The following is a 15,695-nucleotide window of genomic DNA, read 5'->3' as shown; positions in this document are numbered from 1 at the left end:
TATCTGGGTACAGCCATGGGGCAAAAAGGGAGTGTTCTGAAAGGTTCACTTCTGGGGTGCTAGGCCCATAACACAAATAAGGACTAGGAATGTGACTGAAGGGCATTTAAGAACTTACCAAGAACTGTGCTAAATGCTAGGAATATGAAATACAAAAGGAAAGACAGTTCCTGCCCTCAAGGAGCTTACATTCTAGTAGGGGAAGACAATATTACAACTATTCCTCACCCCACATCCAAAAGGAACTTTCCACTTTCAGGTGGACATCCCATCTATCCTCTATAAAAGCTTTTGCTTTCCTTCTGTTCAAGTAGGAAGATATTTCTAAGCCATCTCCTCCCCTTGAGGTAAAATCTTTGACTTCCCTCTTGGTCATTTTCTCTAGTGCCCAATAAAGGACCATTTTAATTCTAATTGGACTGTGTGCAAGAGTGTAATTCTTTACAGAGGACCCCCACCAACCTTTTCCCCTGTGACAAGTCCATAGACTTTATCAGATTACCAAGTCTGATTGTCATACGCAAAAATTAAGATTGGAACAGAGGAATGACATGATTAGATATATACATGTGAAACATTAATCTGGCACTAATATGAAGGATATCAAATGAAATAATATGCATAAAGTTCTTTTCAAACCCTAAAGTGCTATATAAGTGTCAGATATTATTAGTAGTATTACTTCATAGATGGAAAAAGTAAAGTTAGGAGGTTAATATATGGGACCAGGTAGGTAGTTCCATTGAAAGTCTATGCTAGGGGGCGGCTAGGTGGTGCAGTGGATAAAGTGCCGACCCTGGATTCAGGAGTACCTGAGTTCAAATCTGGCCCCAGACACTTGACACTTAATAGCTCTGTGACCCTGGGCAAGTCACTTAACCTCCATTGCCCTGCAAAAAAAAAAAAAAAAGTCTATGCTAGAATGAGAATACAAAAGATATTGAGAAGTAAAAACAACAGGGTTAGTTATTGATTAGATAAGAGATTAGAAAGAGGGAAGAGTCAAATATAGCTATGAGTTTTTAAAACAAGGGTTCAGGGGCAGCTAGGTGGTGCAGTAGATAGAAAACTGGCCCTGGAGTCAGGAGTACCTGAGTTCAAATCCAGCCTCAGACACTTAACACTTACTAGCTGTCTGACCCTGGGCAAGTCACTTAACCCTAATTGCCTCACTAAAAAAAACAAAACAAATCAAAACAAAAAACAAGGGTTCAAATACCAAAGACTAGTAGATAAGGCCACTAATAGTGGTACCCCTAAGAGAAACAGGAAGTCAGAATGAACCATAGAACTACAGAACTTGACATTGAAAGGGACCTCAGAGGCCATCTAGTCCAAGAATCATGACTTTAACATATTCAACAAGCAGTTTATACAGCTTTGAAGACCTCTGTGGATGAGGAAGCCCATTCTATTTTTGGATATATCTAATTGTTAGGAAGCTTTGACATTATGCCTATATTTGCCTCTTTGCAACTTCTATCTCTTGCTCTGGATTCTGCCTCTGGAGCCAAACAGAAAAAGTCCATGTGGCAGCCCTTCAAATCCTTGATCACAGCCACCATGTCCCCCATGAGTCTTCTCCAAACTCAGTTCCTTTAAGTGATTCCCATATGTTATGGACTCAAGGCACTTCATCATTCTAGTCACTGTCTTTTCGACATTCTATAGCTTACAATGTCTTTCTTAAATGCAGCACTGCGATGATTTTTAAAAGTTCCAAGAGACCGAGTTTCTGGGGAAATTAAAATCAATTTTATTGACTATGTCTAGAAAGCAGTCAACAAAAATAGGCTTGTTGTCCCCTCAGTAGCCAAAGAGACTGAATCTATTGAACTTTGAATATTTATAATGTCTTTTGAAAAAGAGGTGCACCTGAGTGAGGGTGAAAATCAACTCTGATTGGTCATCAAGTAATAAGAAAGAATGAATATTATATTAGAAGGTGGGCTATATGAAAATGAGGGTCTTTTGGAGTATGTGACTTGGGTCACACATGTGTTGGTCATTGAGACTTATCTATTTCCATATCACCTGTCTGACAAAAATGATTCACATTTTCCTAGACCTGTCTGAGCAAACACAATGAGCCGCAATGTGTCCATTAGCCTAAACTTAGAATTTCTCTTACTGTCTTTGATTAGATCTCAGCCATCCTAGCTGGGTATGTCTTTTAGCAAGATTTCCCACACTGATTGATTTCTGGATGAGGAAGTAGGAGAGGGGGGGGAAACTTGGTCCTAATTCAATAATTAGTTATTAAGCAGAGAGAGAAATAATCATTTCTCACAGCACCCAGAAGTGAACACAATACTCTAGATGAGTTCTTGTGAGGGGAAGAGTATAATGGGATTATCACCTCCCTATTCATGGAAGCTATGCCCCTCAATGAAATCCAAGAGTATATTAGCTCTATTGGCTATCATCACAATGCTTTTGACTGTGTTGGTCAAGGAAGCCCAAAAAGGCTTTTACAGTTCACAAAACTTCCTAGATCCTTTTCATAATAACTGCTATTTTCCATACATATTCATCCATCTTCTACTATTGAAGTTGATTTTCTACACTTAAGTGCACAATCCTATATTTATCCTTAGTTAACTTCATTCTCTTAGATTCAGCTCAATAAATATCATCATTCAAAACCCTTTCATGTCCTTACTCTGTCATCCACTGAGTTATTGTGCCTTCTAGTTTTATATCATTTGTCGATTTGATGACCATAACAGCTATTTTCCTTTCTACCTTTCTGCTCTTCTTATACCTTATTCCTTTCCATGTATGCTGTAATCCAATGATGTTGCTATCCTTGCCATTCTTCATGTAAGACATTCCATCTTCTGACTCCCTTCATTTTCTTTCTTTCTTTCTTTTTTTTTAAGTGAGGCAATTGGGGTTAAGTTGCCCAGGGTCACACATCTAGTAAGTGTTAAGTGTCTGAGGCCGGATCTGAACTCAGGTACTCCTGACTCCAGGGCTGGTGCTCTATCCACTGTGCCATCTAGCTGCCCCCTGACTCCCTTCATTTTCACTGGTTGTCCCCCATGCCTGGAATTGTCTCCCTCCATATCTCTGTTTCCCGGTTTCCTTCATATCTCAGCTAAAATTCTACCTTCTACAAGAAGCCTGTCCTAATCCCCCGTAATGCTAGTGCTTTCCCTCTGTGATTATATACAATTTAGCCTGTATATATTTTATCTGAACATAGTTGCTTGCATCTCATGTCTCCCATTAGACTGTGATGATCTTGAGAGCATAGATAGTTTTTTGTCCTTCTTTGTATCGCTAGTGTGAGATTTAAAATTGGATATTAGATCATAAATCTCCCCTACTTAACTTTTCCCTTAATTTATCTCCCAAACTAGTAAATGGAAGCAGCTTTTGGTTTTCTAGATAGACCTTTTTATTTATAGTTATGATAGTCACAAGGTGATGTTGATTAGAAGGATAGGAAAGTAGAAACACAATACAAATCGTCTTAAGTCTAAGCTTAGTCTATATTCCTTATAAAAAACTCACCAAACCGAAAAAGGCCACCTTTGGAGAGAGAGTCTGTGCCGCGCCGTCAGGAGTCCCGCCAAGCAGGCAAAAAGGCCTCCTCTCCTTCTCTCCACCCCGGAAGTCAAAAAACCCGGCAGGCAGTCTGACATGCGCAGCAGGCGGCCTGTACCCGGCAGGCAGTCTGACATGCGCAGCAGGCGGACTGTTCATCTCCTCCCCAAAAGGGTGGTCCTTGAAAAACTGGCGTCTTTCAGTTATCCTAACCGACTGTTAAAAACTTTCATATTTTACCACACTAGTACAGTCCTTGTCACATAGGAGCTTTATAAATGCTTATCAGCTTGACTTGACCCATGCCTTTACCCAAGTAATTAATAAAATGTTAAACAATACAGGGCCAACCACACATCCATGGGGTATTCCACTGGAGACTCCTGTTATATTGACATTGAACCATTAACAACTACTCTTGGAGTCTTGTCATCCAATCACTTCTGGATTTATCTGATTTAATGTTGTCTACTTTATATCTTTTCATTAAGATTGATATAAGATACTTTTACTAAAAGCCCTACTAAAATTTAAGGAAACTAGATTCATAGCATTTCTCATTAATAGTTCAGTGATCCTGTCAAAAAAAGAAATGAAGCTAATTTGGCATGACCTGTTCTTGATGAAGCCATGATGACTCTTTTTTATCACTGATTCCCCTTCTAAATGCTTACCAATCATAACTTTCATAATTTGTCCTAGAATTTTCCCAGGAATCAATGTCAAGTTGCAGTGAAAAGGAAAAGAATATCAAGCTTGTCTTGGGGTCTGTTAAATTTAAAATGCTAGTGGAACACAAAGGTAGATGTGCCTGATAGAGATAAAGATATACTTCTGTAGCTTAGTGAGGACTGGAGATTTAGATTTGGGAGTTATCTGCATAGAGGTGATAGTTGAAGCTATGGAATGAGTAAGATCACCATCTAGATCTAGTATTCTTAATCTGATAAATTTCAAGGGGTCTTTGAATTTGGATAGGAAAAAAAAATTACATCTTTATTTTTAATATAATTGGTTCCTTTGTAATACCATGTATTTTATTTTATTTATTTAAAAACATTAACCTAAGAAGGGTTCCACCCAGACTATCATAGGGGCTCTTGACATACAAAAAGATTAAAAACTCCAGCTGTAGATAGAGAACAGGACCAAATCAAACACACAGAGAGAGAGAAAAATGATGAACTAGCAAAGGAAACAAACAAAGAACAATCTTATAATAGGAGGAGAATTATTAAGTTACTGCCATGAAAACAAGGGAGAAGATACAAATTGTGAGGAACAGCTGATATGTTAGGTAATAAAATCAGGACCCCAAAATGTCTCAATAAGCCAGGCCAATATAGTAAATCTAATAAGATAAAATTTATGGGAATGAATATGAAGTACTTGGTTCAAAAAATAAACCATACAAATAGAGAATAGAAGTATGGCTATGTAACAGTCTGAGTGAAAAAGACTTTTCAATGGACTGCATATTTAACATGAATCAACAAAAGCAGGCCAAAAAGGCTTCACTGAAAGAAGCATAGTATCTGGAATGGAGGCAATAGTTCAGCTGTACTTTGCCAAGATCCGATCACATCTGGACCACTGTGTTCATTTCCATGTATCAAATTTGGGGAAGGATATTGACAAACTAGAATGTCTTCATTAAGTAGGGTTGACCAGAAGTATAAAATGAGGAAAGACTGTGGCATATGAGGTTTATATAGAAGAACTGAGGGTATTTCACCTACAAAAGAAATGGCACAAAGAGAGAAGGAATGCTAGTTATATTCAAGTATTTGAAGGGCTGTTATATGGGAAAAGAGACTAAATTGGCTTCTGTGGACATAGCGATGGGCAACAGGTAGATGTTGAAGAGAAGTAGGTTTCAGGTCGATGTAAGGGGGGAAAATCCTAACTATTACCACTCTTTAAAGATAAAATGGATTGACTTTGAATTTTTTTTTAAATTTAATTTTATTTTAATTTTTGGTGAGGCAATTGGGGTTAAATGACTTGCCCAGGGTCACCCAGCTAGTAAGTGTTAAGTGTCTGAGGCCGGATTTGAATTCAGGTCCTCCTGAATCCAGGGCTGGTGCTTATCCACTGCGCCATCTAGCTGCCCCAAAATGGATTGACTTTGTAGGTAATGGTTTCCCCATCACTGAAGGTCATCAAACCAAGTTTGGATGACAACTTGTTGGGTGTGTTGTAAAGGAGGATCTTTTTCAGGTACAGATCTGACTAGATTATCTTTGAGGTCTCTTTCTACCTTTTTAGTTTCTGTAATTATGTTGTCCAAAGGAGGTAATCAATAGTATTAAATGCTACAGTGAATCCAAGCAGGAGCTCTGAAATAAAAAAGGTCATTTGGTTTAGCTATGGGTTAGATGGTTATGGGTGATCTTTAGAGAAATCAGTTTGAATAGAATGGTGAAGGCATTATTACTGTAAGATATCTATATTGGTAATAGAAGCTCATTTTTTCAAATAGATGTCTTTTAGCTCTTCCTAATGCTAAAGGTTAGTTGTTTCTATGCTGACTGGAGAAAAGATTATACTTTAAATTCACTTACTCTGTTTCCTTCTGATTTTCAAGTTCAGAAAAGACCTGGTTTTGTTTAATTTTGGTGGCTCTCAATCCAAAATAGGAAGACAACAGACCATGACTTCTGGGCATGATTAATTTCAGCTTTCAAGTTTTCTGCTTGAGTCACTAAGGTTAGGACAGGACAATTTGAGAAAAAAAAATTAAGTCACTAGGAAACAATAATGAAGACCTGAATACATGGATTATATTAGACAATTACCTTAGGATTATATAGAAATTAAAAGCCATTTTTTTCTTTTCTTTTTTTTTTTCAGGGCATTTAGGGTTAAGTGACTTGCCCAGGGTCACACAGCTAGTGAGTGTCAAGTGTCTGAGGCTAGATTTGAACTCAGGTCCTCCTGAATCCAGGGCCAGTGCTCTATCCACTGTGCCCCCAAGGCCATTATTTTTCATTCTTTAACAGAAAGAAGTAGCATGGAAAAAAGAAAAGAACATCATACCTGGAATTGATAGCCTCAATTTCTTCCACTTAATATCTCTGTGACCCTGGACAAATATTTAACCTATTTAAGCCTCAGTTTCCTCATCTGCAAGATGAAGGGATTGAATTAGACGATGCCTGAGTCCTCTCCAGCTCGTTTCCCTGGAATACATAAACAAAACCCCACTATTCCCCAATAACCAGAAGACCTTAGTTACCTCTGAAGTATATGAAAAAGAAAAGCCTAAGTTCCTATGGGTAAGATTTCAAAGTTTAAAAGTTCAGAGGATCCTAGGTTTAGAGATGAAAAGGCCCTTGGAGGCCATCTGCTCCAGCCCCCTTTCCTTTACAGATAAGGACTGTAAGACCAGACAAGGATAAGTGAACTGTCCAAGCTGTAAGTGGCAGATTCTGAGTTTGAACCCAGAGTTCTTTTCACTTTGCCACTTTGCCTTTAAATGATTGAATCTTAGGTTTCATAGACCATTTGTCAAGGAGAGTAGATGGATATTCCTAATGCTGACTGTAATACTTGAATTTGCAAAGACTCAGAACAACTGTGTAATTGAGGTCTTGGACAAAACAACCAATAACAGAAATTCGAGAAAACAGAAGCCCCATAGGTCTTTCTGAAACAATAGAGGTTTATATGTAGCCCATTCATGGAACCTTATTTAAACGAATGGTGGTAACAAGACTCCTCCTTGCATTAGGAAAAGATCATCCCATATCACAGTGTATTGTTATTAGTAACATAGGCAGCATTTATGTAGCCCATTAAGATTTGCAAAGTGCTTTATCTCATATATGTTATTATATAACATCAAAATGTTATCTCACTTGACCCTCACAGTAACCCTGTGAGATAGGGGTTATTATTATCTTTATTTTACAGATGAGGAAAATGAGGTTGAAAGGTTAAGTAACTTGCTCAAGGTTACACAGCCAGTAAATATCAAAGGCATAATTTGAACTCAGTGCCTCAGAGTCTAGCACTCTATCCACTGTATCATCTATTTTCATTTTACTACAGGATGCCTATCATAGAAAACAAAAATCTTCTAATACCAGTTCTTTGTCCTGTTAAGAATGATGCTTTCTTTAGTGACTGCAGCTGAATTTGTCTCTGGCCTTCATTCTCCTCTGTTGTTACACATTGTGTAGTCTATACTTTCTCTATGACTTCTGGGATTCATTTTGGAAGATCTTTATTTTTTAATTCTTTTTAGATAATAAATATTTTTATTTCTCCTTCCCTCCCTCCCCTCCCCGCTCCCTGAGAGAGCGAGCAATCAGATGTGGGTTATACATGTGCAATTATGTAAACCATTACCATATTAGTAATTTTGTACAAGAAAACTTAAATGAAAGGAAGTGAAAAATAGCATGCTTCAGTCTGTGTTCAATCAATATCAGTTCTTTCTTTGGAGGTGGATAGTATGCTTTATTATTAGTCCTTTGGGATTATCTTGGATCATTGTATTGCTGAGAATGGTTAAGTCATTTACAATTCTGCATTGGGCAATATTGCTGTCATTGTACACAATGTTCTCCTGGTTCTGCTCACTTCACTATACATCAGTTCATACAAGTCTTTCTGGTCCTTTATGAAATCATCCTGCTTGTCATTTCTTCTAGCCCAACAATAATCCATCACAATCATATACTACAGCTTGTTTAGCCACTCCTCAATTGATGGACATTCCTTTGATTTCCAATTCTTAGCTACCACAAAAAGAGCTGCTATAAATGTTTTTGTACAAATAGGCCTTTGTCTCTTTTTTGTCTTTGCTATATAACCCTAGCAGTGGTATTGCTGGATCAAAGGGTATGCACAGTTCTATGGCCCTTTGGGCATAGTTCCAAATTGCTCTCCAGAATGGTTGGATCTTTTCACAACTCCACCAACAGTAGATTAGTGTCCCAGCTTTCTCACATTCCCTCCAACGTCTAATATTTTCTTCTTTTTTTGTTATATTTGCCATTCTGATAGGTGTAAGGTGATCCCTTAGAGTTGTTTTAATTTGGATTTCTCTGATCAATAGTGAACCTATTTTCATATGATTATAGATGGCATTGACTTCCTTGGAAGACCTTCTTTAGCTACTGTATACCAAGACCTGGAGGAGCAGAAGTGCCCATGGAATACCCTAAAATTATTTAATTTGTTCTGAGATGAGAGACCCAAGATCCCAAATGAAGAATAAAAGCAATAAAAACCAAAATAAAGAAACAAAAAAGATACTACTTATATTAGAAATCTGGGGTTCTTATTATTTCCTCTTTTTTTCAACAAAGGAGAGACCTTTCAAGATGAAATTTATTCAACAGTTTTAGTTGGGAGCTTGCATTGCATTTATTTCTGCTATGTGTCTTGAGAACTTGTAATAGCTGCTCAATGAGTATAAGTTTGAGTTAAGAAATGTTGATTTTATTCTCCTTTCCCCATCTTGAAGATCAGGACAAATAGTCTGCGTAAATGGAAGGGGAGCTGGTACTTTAATTGCCATAGAAATGGGATTTTGATCCTTTGTTCACTTATTACTCCTTTGCTGGGAAGTTTGAGGAATTCCAAGAGCCACAATAAAGGAATAACACAAAGTTTAAATTTGAGAAGAACATTAGGAAGTACTTACCTGGTGTAATCAGATGGGGGGGGGCGGGGCAGTGAGGGTTAAGTGACTTTCCCAGGGTCACACAGCTAGTAAGTGTCAAGTGTCTGAGACTGGATTTGAACTCAGGTCCTCCTGAATCCAGGGCTGGTGCTTTATCCACTGCGCCACCTAGCTGCCCCTAGATTTCTTTCTTTCTTTTTTTTTTTTTTAACATATAAGGTATTTTATTTTTTCCGTTACATATAAAGATAGTTCTCAACTTTTGTTTATACAAGCTTTACAATTTCAGATTTTTCTCCCTCCCTCCCCTCCCTCCCCCCTCCCCTAGACAGCAGGTAATCTGATATAGGTTATATCTATATATCTATATACATATACATATATATATCTATACACACACATATATATATCCATAATAACATTAATCCTATTTCTGCATTAATCCTGTTATAAGAGAAAAAATCAGGGCAGTAATGCAAAACCTCAAAATAGAAAAAAAAAACCCAACAACACCACCCAAAACAAAAGAAATAGTATGGTTCAATCAGCATCTATACTCCACAGTTCTTTTTTTTTTTCCCCTTGGATTTGGAGATCCTCTTCCATTATGAGTTCCCTGGAACTCTTCTGTACCATTGCATTGGTGAGAAGAATATAGTCCATCACAGTAGGTCAACACTCAATGTTGATGATACTGTGTACAATGTTCTTCTGGTTCTGCTCATCTCACTCATCAGCTCACATAAGACCCTCCAGGTTTCTCTGAACTCCTCCTGCTCATCATTTCTTACAGCACAATAGTATTCCATTGTATTCATATACCACAACTTTAGATTTCTTTTTTAAAGAAAGGACCAGAGGGTATACATTTCCTACTCATTTTATTTTCCCAGAAAATAGCATTTGTTCTTTGAATGAGTTGATGTTTTAACAGTTCTTAGCTTAAAAAAAAAAAAAAGACTGCTACCAAATTTCATCGCAGTGTGAGATATAAGGAACTCCTGGTGTGGAAACTCACTCTACCACTAAGATCAGCAATCATACTGCTTTGAGAGTTGTCTAGAGCAGGTCAAGTTTATTGTCCAGGATCACACAACCAGCATGTGTCAGAGGCTGAACTTAGAGCCAGGTCTTCCTGATTTTATAATTGGCCATATATCCTCTATGCCAAAGTACTTCTCTATCTTTTGATATTATTAAGACAAAGATCACAATACAAGGGAGCACAAAAAACTATCTGAAAAAGTCTCTAACCTCTATTGCAGTATTTCAAGCATTTATGCATAGTAGGTAAATGATTTTTGACTGACCTACCCTACTAGAAAATAACAAAGCCAGGGTTTGAACCCAGGTCTTTTGTCTCCAAATCCAGCACACCTTCCACTGAACCTCATTACCACTTCAGTTGAGGGAGAAGTCTCTTCATTTTCAGCTCTAATTTCGTGTAGGGAGTTTGCTACACTGTGGGGGTATTTCTGTGTAGGGGTTTTCAAAGTGACATTGCAGAAGCTGTTTTCTCACTTTGAATAATAGCTGTGACTACTTTGCTTTTAGGAAACAGCATGGTTTGAGTCCCAACTATACGACACACTGACAAAAGTAGGTGTGTAACATTGGCAAGGTCATGGAACCTTTCAGAACCTCAGTTTCCTTATATGCAAAAGAAGGATAATGGCATTTATATTCTCATCATGAAATATAACAATAGATTATGTAATATTATTATTAATGCCTTCCACAAAATCCTATTCAAGTACCTCATGGCATTGTGGAGGTGACTTAGGGTTCTTGAAGGCTAAATCATTGAAACACAAGTTCTGCCAAGTTCTACCATCCTGGAAAGACTTCAAGTATAGTCAATCCCATCAACAGACATCTGTTTTCTGAAGGTCAGTGTAGCTAAGTATGAAGAGGCTCATTGCCAGTAGGCTAGCTGACCCTGGCAACCCATGAAACAAAGAAAAATACAAATTGGCTCCCATTCCTCCAAAGCCTCCTTCCAATTCTCCACTGACAGTAGTTATAGTAGACCAAAGGCAGTAAAGGATTCTACTAATCATGTAGTTTTTAGACCATCCATAAACATAAATTTAACTATTGATACTAAGTGTGGGATTGTGAGATTTAAAATTGGATATTAGATCATAAATCTCCCCTCTTTAACCTTTCCCTTAATTTATCTCCCAGACTAGTAAATGGAAGAAGCTTCTGGTTTTCTAGTTAGAGCTTTTATTGTATGGTAGTCACAAGGTGATGTTGATTAGAAGGATAGGAAAGTAGAAACACAATACAAATCGTCTTAAGTCTAAGCTTAGTCTATATTCCATATAAAACTCACCAAAAGCTGAAGGCCACCTTTGGGGAGAGAGAGACTGTGTCAAGCGCGTGCTGCTGCTAACCTCGAGCCGGGCCCAGTCGAACTCTCATCAGCATCAGCCTGTGCAGCGCAGTCAGGAGACCAGCAGAGCAGGAAAAAACTCCCACTTCCGTTCTCTCCTTGCCTTTTAAACTCGCACCTCGGAAGTGGAGTGCTAGCAGGCAGTCTGATGAGCGAAGCAGGCGGACTGGCATGCGTAGCTCATGCCATTGGTCTCCTCCTTGAAAGGGTGGTCCTTAAAAAAAAATAAAAACTGGTGTCTTTCAGTTATCCTAACCAACTGTTAAAAAACTTTCATATTTTTTTTACCACAGGGATGTTTGTTGTTTTTGTTTGTCCTTCATTCTCAAAAAGGGCCATGGCATGGGGGTGATGTTATGACTTGCAGTGAATTGGATATAAGTGAGGGCGGGCTCTGCAAAGTCATCAGCCTCACTCTCTCCTCCAGAAACATTTGGGTCCAGTGGCAAGATATAAATCAGAATAACTGGAGATATCCTTGGATGTTTAAGGTAATTGGAGTTGTGACTTGCCCAGTGTCTGGGGTAAGATTTGAATTCATGTCCTCCCAACTTCAAGGCCAGTGCTCTATCTACTGCACTGCCTAGCTGTCCTAATGGTGGGATATTTGTATAGTCAGCAACAAGCAGATTTATTAATGACAGAAATGAATCATATTAATGCTACAAATGAAACCAGAAGACAAAAGAAGGAAGAATGAAAATTTGGGCAACTGACTGGATATGCAGGATGAGTGAGAGTAAGGAGTCAAGGATGACACCATGGTTACAAATATGGCAGACTGGAAGTATGTTGATTCACTAGATGATAATAAAGAAGTTCAGAAAAAGGACAGGTTTTGGTAGAAACATAGTGAAGTCTGTTTCAACATACTTTTGCTGTTCTCTCTTCTTCCATACCCACCTCTTCACTGATGTCACTGAAACTTAATTTGGGTGCTCCTTTTGAGTTTTTAATAGAATTTCTCTGGGGTATATGGAGTATTCAAGGAGAAATAGAACCTTTGGTAGGATGACTTGGCAAGCACCCCCTTTTTTGCAGGCCAGTGAGGATTAAGTGACTTTCCCAGGGTCACACAGCTAGGGAGTATCAAGTGTCTGAGGTCAGATTTGAACTCAGGACCTCCTGAATCCAGGGTTGGTGCTTTATCAACTGTGCTACCTCGATGCCCCAAGCAATCCCTTTTCAAGGCTACTTATCCACTTTTATATCCACCTGACACTCATCTCTCACCTGTGGCTCAAGAAGTTGTAGCATGCACACCAGCCACACCCTGATAAAACCATCTCAATGGATGGGCTAAATCAGGTTGAGAGTAACTGACAGGGGGGCAGCTAGGTGGTGCAGTGGATAGAGCACCAGCCCTGGATTCAGGAGGACCTGAGTTCAAATCTGACCTCAGACACTTGACACTTACTAGCTGTGTGACCCTGGGAAAGTCATTTAACCCTCATTGCCCCACCAAAAAAAAAAAAGAGTAACTGATAGGCCTCAAACCTGTCAGTGAGTTAGGGGATGTCTACCCCAAGAATATGAAGACTTCCCCTGGTGGAATGGATGGATGAGAACAATTTGTTCCAACAGCCATGAAGGGGACTAAAGCAGGTGCTGAGGAAAGTTTAGAGCTTGGTCAGACACAGAAGATGCCAAGGTTATCACTGCATCCTGGGCCATGACTAGTCATCTTGACTTTTGTCTTGCCACTGGACTTTGGTGACTCTGGAAGAGAGACTCAGGCTGACTACCTTGTACAACTCTGCCTCACTTAAATCCAGTTCATGCACAAGTCAAGACATCAGCTGTGATGTCATTGGTCCTCTTAGAAAACTGAGGACAGGGGCGGCTAGGTGGCGCAGTGGATAAAGCACTGGCCCTGGATTCAGGAGTACCTGAGTTCAAATCCAGCCTCAGACACTTGACACTTACTAGCTGTGTGACCCTGGGCAAGTCACTTAACCCCCATTGCCCTGCCAAAAAAAAAGAAAAGAAAAGAAAACTGAGGACAAAGAACAACAACAGTAGAATTTCTCTACCTCCTCTCCATAGAAAGTTTGGCTCAGAGGCTGCAACCATCTTTATGTGGTCTTTTTGGAGATGCTTATCAAGAACCCTGCTGTATGAGATGACTAAGTATCCCATGAAATGATATTTGTTGTTGCCTTCGAATGAGTCTCACAAAAAGTACTCTAAAATTCAGAAATCTGTCACCAAGGCAAATATTTATTGGTCCTATAGGCAGAACCCTCTCTAACTTGTGGATCCAAGGGCTATCTCTGAGGGATTTGGCATTGGACAAATCCCAACATTTTAAAACAATTGCAATTTGGTTGAAATTGACCTTGAAAGCAGTTTTGAACAGGAAAATAAACAACAAAACCTGCAACTTGAGGTGAGTGGGAAATGTGGGAAGGAGCAGTCCCTATTGATGTATTATTCAATTCAATTCAATTCCAAAAAAATTTATTAAGTATCTACTATGTGTCTGGCACTGTGCTTGGGATCTCTAGAGGCAAAGGTGAGGAGACAAAGCCTCACAAGCATGGGGACAGCCTCTGCAAAGACATAAAGACAACACTTGTGTATAGAGAACAGTAAGAAAACTAGTTTTTCTTAAATGGAGAGTGCTGAACGAATAAGACTAATGTGTCATGAGAGAGACTAGCTTTAGATAGATTCTAAATGCTGAAAGAAATATTAAACCTTTAGGCAACAGGGAACCACTGAAGTTTCTTGAGAAAAGACATGGTAAGAGATTTGACAATAGCAGAGTAGGGAGGTGATATTTTTCTGTTCTGAGCTGTAGTTTCATTGCTGTGGGGAGTGTCCAGAAGGGAAACTCCTTCTGGCAATAAAGGTTGGCAGCTACTCTGCCATTTACAATCTTAGCAAGTTGGTTTGGAGGTTAAAGTTGCCCAGGGTCACACAGTCAGTATGTGTCAAAGGAAGGACTTGAACTCAGATCTCCTTGCTTTGAGATCTGTTCTCTAGCCACCAAACAATGTTGCTTTTAATGAACTGATTTTATACATGTATGTGTCTACAATGCACTTTCATGTTCTGTCTGCATAAGGCTTGGTTTTTTGTTTTTGCTTTTTCCCCCAGCATGCTAAGAGATGATTTTGTGTAAAAGAGACATAGTTAGTTTGTAATAAGTTTAGCCATTTAAGAAAACTGAAGAGGCAGAGCGGCCATGTGGCATAAAAGGAAGAACCCTGATTTGGAGTCAGAATTCTGGTTTCAGCCTCTGATTTTCTATTTCTAGTTTATAAAACAGGGACTATCTACTCAGCAGTGTTGTTGTGAGGACCAAATAAAATCATGTATATAAGGAGCTTTGTAATCCTATAGTGCTATATACATAGAATTTACTATCTTCATGAAAAAGAAGCTCTTCAAAGAAAAGCAGGTTTTAACTTAAGTTTGTGGGGAAAACTAAGGGAACTGTTACAGGAAGAAGTTTTTCTCCTGCGTGTCTGTTTGTACTCAAAGTATGTATGTCTAGGACCAAAAGAATTTTTGGTTTATATACTCTGTGTCTCTATCTTCTCTGTCTCTCTCTGTCTCTGGCTGTTTTGTCACTGTCTTTCTCTTTAAGTGAAGGAGATATATACATACACCCATATATACATGTTACATACATATATTACATATTATGTATAATTAGAACCTCATGAGTCTTGGGAAATTTTGGTTGAAAGAGTAATTAGATTTCCCTATTGGAAACAAGATAAATGGATCAAGCAGGAAAATGCTATAACTCAGAGTCAGAATTGTTTGCTTCCTTTCTTTTCATTCTCTTGATGTCCCATGGGCAGTTCAAACTTAACACGTCTGAGATGGAATTCCCTACCTTTTCCCCTAAAACTTTCCACTTTCTGTTGATGGTATCATTATCTTTCCAGGTTCTCAAGATCACAAATACCCCCTAGTTCACTTTCTTGACTTCTTGCCTAGGCACTTCTAATGGCCTCATGATTGTTTTCTCTTCTTCATTCTTATTCTCCAATCTATCTTTCACATAGCTGTCCAAATAATCTTTATAAAGCATCCCTGAAGGCGATATTAAAACAAGTGAAGATGAAGTAAAACAAACTCTCAGAAACTATTTTG

The sequence above is a fragment of the Dromiciops gliroides genome, chromosome 1 (genome assembly GCF_019393635.1).
Source record: "Dromiciops gliroides isolate mDroGli1 chromosome 1, mDroGli1.pri, whole genome shotgun sequence".
In the NCBI taxonomy this organism is placed as follows: domain Eukaryota; kingdom Metazoa; phylum Chordata; class Mammalia; order Microbiotheria; family Microbiotheriidae; genus Dromiciops; species Dromiciops gliroides.
The sequence above is the reverse complement of the archived record's forward strand: the minus strand, read 5'-3'. Positions refer to the sequence as shown.